Source organism: Octopus bimaculoides, chromosome 24 (assembly GCF_046866305.1).
Source record: "Octopus bimaculoides isolate indiv1 chromosome 24, ASM4686630v1, whole genome shotgun sequence".
Classification (NCBI taxonomy): Eukaryota; Metazoa; Mollusca; class Cephalopoda; order Octopoda; family Octopodidae; genus Octopus; species Octopus bimaculoides.
Window position 1 is genome coordinate 11,994,669 of NC_142951.1, and position 6,112 is coordinate 12,000,780.

Consider the following 6,112-nt stretch of genomic DNA (forward strand, 5'->3'; position numbering starts at 1 on the left):
AGCTTGTGAAATGATTTCAGGCAAAAGCTCACTCTTCTGGCTATATAGTTGTGTCAAATACATGTTACTCAAGTAAAATGGACTAAATTAAGAGGTTGTTTGTTATTAGTAGCTTTTCCAGAAGACGAAAGATAGATTTCCCCTTTCTGGCTGACCGCGTACATTTCAAGATTACTTTCGTTATGAAACTGTGTGTATGAGCGTACCATTAGTCCTTTTGTTGGCCGAAGTGCCGTTAGAATTGTTCACATTAATATTATTGTTATGTCACATTTTTACCTTTTAAAAGTGGAGTTTGCTGTAAATATGTATTTGTATTCAGTTTATCCCTTTTTAAAATTCGCTTCCGTGGTAAAGAGTTACAACCCGTTTCCTTTTACTGGCGATGGGGTATGCGTGCTGATTCTTTTTTTAAAGATTACACTCTGATCCCATCTATATATGTATGTATGTGCGTGTGTATGATTGTGTGTCTGTGTTTGTCCCCCCCCCCAACATGGCTTGACAACCGATTCCGGTGTGTTTAGGTCCCCGTAACATTAGCGGTTATGCAAGCAATATTGAAACATATTGTAAACACAAGTTCCATTATACTCTTTTACCCTTTTACTCTTTTACTTGTTTCAGTCATTTGTCTGTGGCCATGCTGGAGCACCACCTTTAGTCGAGCAAATCGACCCCAGGACTTATTCTTTATAAGCCTAGTACTTATTCTATCGGTCTCTTTTTGCATAACCGCTAATGTTACGGGGACCTAAACACACCGGAATCGGTTGTCAAGCCATGTTGGGGGGGGGGGACAAACACAGACACACAATCATACACACGCACATACATACATATATATATATATATATACATATATACGACGGGCTTCTTTCAGTTTCCGTCTACCAAATCCACTCACAAGGCTTTGGTCGGCCCGAGACTGTAGTAGAAGGCACTTGCCCAAGGTACCACGCAGTGGGACTGAACCCGGGACCATGTGGTTTATAAGCAAGTTACTTACCATACAGCCACTCCTACGGCTTTATAAAGAAAAATAGATAGTCCGATATATTCCGCGAACGCCAATACTGAAGCAGGCGTGATGACAATTTTTTTGTTTCCTATTTGCAAAATAATCAAAGGAGAAAAAAGTTCAGTAAAAGTTGTTAATAATCCATAATTCTCGGAAAGTTCTGCAACATGTCTACACACGACAAACACAATAGTAGCAGCAGCAGTAGTAGTAGTAGTAGTAGTAGTAGTAGTAGTAGTAGTAGTAGTAGTAGTAGTAGTAGTAGTAGTGGTGGTAGTAGTAGTGGTAGTGGTAGTAGTAGTAACAATGATAATAATAACAATAATCATCATCATCATTAATACGTGGCGACACTTCCAATAGTTTATTTAGCCAGTGTAATTCAATATTGATCCAATGGTTTGATTGGACTTAATTTCTGGGAATAGGCAAGATATCCCACGAACTTGAGAACTTCTATGTCGTTACTGAAACAATGGAAGTATTAGTCAAATGTTCTTCAAATCACATACGACTGTTTTACAAAAAAAAAAAAAAAAAAAAAATAAATAAAACACGATGGATATTTACAGGGAAAAGTATGTTGGTCGTCATGGTTAATAATATACTCCAAGATAAGAGCCGAAGAACGTATAGCTTTGAGTAGATCTAATTTTAATGAGAGTCTGTTTTTTATCGCAGTTAATTGTGAATTTTAGAAACACCTATTTATATATTTAATTATTCGATTAGGCTGACCACGGGTTAAACGACAGCAGTAATTAACTTTGCAGGTTATATAAATAATGATTTCTGAGTTAGAAACAATGCGTGCTATTTAAAGAGTGAGGGAGATTAATTCATACCATTGACTCCAGTACTTGACTTATATTTTATTTTATCCGTCTCGATTGATAGAAGGTAAAGTTGATCTCGGCACAATTCGAACTCAGAACGTAATGAGTCGGGGAAAAAGTGCCATCGAATGGCATTCTGTTCGAAGTTTTAATGATTCTGCGAATCCACAAAACAAAAAACAATTAATTCCAAGAATGTCTTCTAAACTGTATCACTTCATAAAATATCTAACTTAGTGTAATTTATTTGCTTAGGTTTATGCCGTGCTGATGACTTCAAAAATGTACGAAACGTCGCTATACATGGCTACTTATCTATTGTCATCTACTTGTTTAAGTCGTTAGGCTGTGGTCATGCTGGGGTACTGCTTTGAAGGGTTTTAATCGAAGAAATCGATCCTAGGACTTTTAAGCCTGGTACTTATTCTGTCGGCGTATTTTTTGTTGAACCCTTAAGTTACGAGGACGTAAAGAAACAACACTGGTCGTCAACCGCTGTAGGGGGACACAAACACAAACAATTAGACAGACAGACAGATGCACACACACACACACACACACACACACACACACACACACACACACACACACACACACAGATATGACGAGCCTTTTTCAGCTTCAGTCTACTAAAATCCACTCACAAGGCTTTGGTTGGTGCGAGGCTTTAATAGAAAATACTTACCCAAGATACCATGCAGTGGCACTGAGCCCGGGATGCCTGGGTGAATGGTGGGAATCCCAACCATTAGACGGAAAAGAATTTAAGATCTTCGTAATGAGTAGAAAGAAAAATGAAGTATTTAGATTCGTATATTCTGTGTATCTTGTCTTTGTCGTTACTTTTTGATTCAAAATCCAAACATTAAACCTCGCCATACTTAGTCTAAAAGTGATTACCTCCCTTACAATAACTGCTGTTCGCAAAGACCATGTAACGGTTTCTGATTTACGTACAAAGTCAGCAATTTTGAGAAGGGGTTAATCAATAGGAGTCTGTTGTCCGGAGTAAGAGACTGGCACTTGAATTTTATCGATCAAGAAATAAAGAATAGCAAAGTTGGCATGGCTGCATTTGAACGTAGAACGTCAAGGACTGGGGAAAAAAAAAACACTACATGACTGAGAGACTTAGCCTGATGACATCGACCGTAGTACTTGACTGGTACTTTATTTTATCAGTTCCGATATGATGAAAAGTGGAAGGCAAAGTCGACTACAGTGAGTGTTGGTCTCAGAGGATAAAGAGTTAAACAAAACATCACATGGCATTTTGTCCGACATCCTAACATTCTCTTAAATACCACCCCTTGTTTTGTAAATAATATTATGCGATATTTGTAAATAATAAATACCTTGACTTCTGGTACTTACATCATTATTTGCCGATCCACTAATGTAATATGACAAAGTCTCTCTCTCTCTCTATCTCTCTCTCTCTCTCTCTCTCTCTCTCTCTCTCTCTCTCTCTTCTCTCCTTATATATATATATATATATATATATATACATACAGGGTGGCCCAAAAGTAGGTTTACAGTTATCATGTAGGCACTTTAAATTTCTTTTAAAACATACGTTTAAATTTCTATCTTACGATTAACAAAATTAGCATAGAATAATGGTTTTATATATATTTTTTAATTAAGATCAAAACTGTTAATATATGAATGCGAAAGAAATAGTTGAGTAACTTTTGGGCCACCCTGTATACATATACATACATATATATATATATATATATATGCATATATATATATATATATATATATATATATATATATATATATATATATATATATATATATATATATATATATATATATATATATATATATATGATATAGATCGCTGACCACTACACACATTTTTTTCGCACCTTATTTCTCTCCTTGATTCTTTCCGTGCTTCTTTCTGTAGAAGAGCGTAGGCTCGAAACGTTAAAAACCTTCTGAATTCGCGATCGTTATACTAATACATCTATTTGTTTTCAACACCACCTGTCTTCGCTGTTGTTTTTTTTTTATGAATTCTCCCTATATATGTATATATATATATATATATATATATATATATATATATATATATATATATATATATATATATATATATATATATATATCCTTTCTATTCTAGGCACATGGGGAGGGGGCAAGTCAATTAGATCGACGCCAGTACGCAACTGATACTTAATTTATCGACCCCGAAAGGATGAAAGGCAAAGACGATCTCGGCGGAATTTGAACTCAGAATGTAAAGATAGACGAAATACTACTAACACACACACAAACACACACACACACATACATACACTCACACACACATATAGTCAACAGATGAAATCCCGAGGTGCTCAATATAGAAACACTTTATAGAAACACAATATAGAAAACAGTTTGTAGCGCTCAAATGATTTGAACCAACACTACGAAAGCTTTACTCAGAACCAAGTTTGCAGGGTAAAGAGTAGCTATAAGAGAAATTCAGGCAAGCAGGTAAGGAGACAATGATGCAAATAAGCGAATAAAGTTGATTGGGTTTGACATGCAATATATATATATGCATGTGTACATGTAAACAGAAAAAAAATATAGACTGAACATTTTTAGACAATGAATATTGAACTATGACTATCTATATAAATATACAGATGGCACACCATTACATTTTCCCCTTTATTTTTCTATGTCTTTGTACTCTGCGCAAGTTTGCACTGATAATATATAAATATATATATATATATATATATATATATATATATATATATATATATATATATATATATATATATATATATATATATATATATATATATATATATATATATTTATATCTGAATATTCATCGTCTGAAAATTTTCAGTCTTTGCTTTCTTTCTATTTACATGTATACATGTACATATATTTTGTACATCAAACACAAGCAATTTCATTTGTTTATTTGCATCATTCTCTCCCCCACCTCTCTATCTCTCTCTCTCTCTCTCTCTCTCTCTCTCTCTCCCTCTGTCTTTCTCTCACACTTCCTCTTTCTCTCTCTAGATATGTATATATGTATGTATGTATAATGACCAAACAACGACATATACATATATACATATAAATATATACACACACACACACACACACACACACATATATATATATATATATATATATATACATATATGTATAATTCTATCTATCTATCTATCTATCTATCTATCTATCTCTCTCTCTCTCTCTCTCTCTATATATATATATATATATATATATATACCGGCATATATACCTATATCTATATACATAAATATATACATAATGAGTGTGCGTGTGTGTGTGTGTGTGTTTTAGTTGTAGTCTGTAACTCTGTTTTGTTGATTTAAACACCGTTCATCAATATTTACCTGTCATCCTTATTAACATTGCCTTGATCAAATAAAGTTTTCATGCTGGCCACAGACAGTTAAGCGTATTTTAGTGCTTATATCATTCTCTCTGCAACAATTTTAACTTCATTGATTTATTAGCAAGTAGACAAGACACCGGAGGAGTCTCTCTCTCTCTCTATATATATCTCTCTCTACTCCTTCGCTATAAATAACAAACTAATCTATTCTAACCACGCTATACCTTTCTATAAAACAAACAAATAAACGAAAATGAAAGACGTATACGGTAACGTTGTCGTAGATCAATGGCAGAGGAACCTGCAGTTTGCTGAATGCTTAAAAGAGACGATCTGCAAGAAGCACGTAAAAGCAAAAATCATTAATACTGCCAAATAATTCTGTTGATTTAATGTTATTTACAGCTTATCTTTTCAACTAACTGCGTAATTTAGAAACAACTATTTATATTTCATTATCTACACTGGTAATTACTAGTTGAAAGTAATTAGAATTGCAGTTCAAACATAGAAAGCATAGAAATCTGAAGTTTTCGATATAAAACTTGTAGTGTCAGGATGGCCGAGCGGTCTAAGGCGCTGCGTTCAGGTCGCAGTTGGGTCTTCCCGGCGTGGGTTCGAATCCCACTTCTGACAAGATTTTTCTTTTACTCTTGGAACTGCGACGACGCTGTGGCATCGCGTTGAAAGTTTTAGTCGAATAAATAGACTCTACTATTTAAATTTTAAGTCTGGTACTTATACAGCCAGTCTCTTTGGCCGAACTGCAAGGTTACACTGATGTAAAGAAACGAATACTTGTTCTCATGTGGTGAGGCGACAGACAAGCACAGTCACGAGAATATAAGTATGTACGTGTTTGTGTGTGTG

The 6,112-nt window shown here is 34.6% G+C and overlaps 1 non-coding gene across 1 annotated transcript; it reads left to right on the forward strand.

Moving 5' to 3' along the window:
• Positions 1–5,794: 5,794 nt before the first annotated feature.
• Positions 5,795–5,878, forward strand: Trnal-cag (transfer RNA leucine (anticodon CAG)). The gene has a single exon. It is a non-coding gene; the product is annotated as a tRNA-Leu (tRNA).
• Positions 5,879–6,112: the final 234 nt, after the last annotated feature.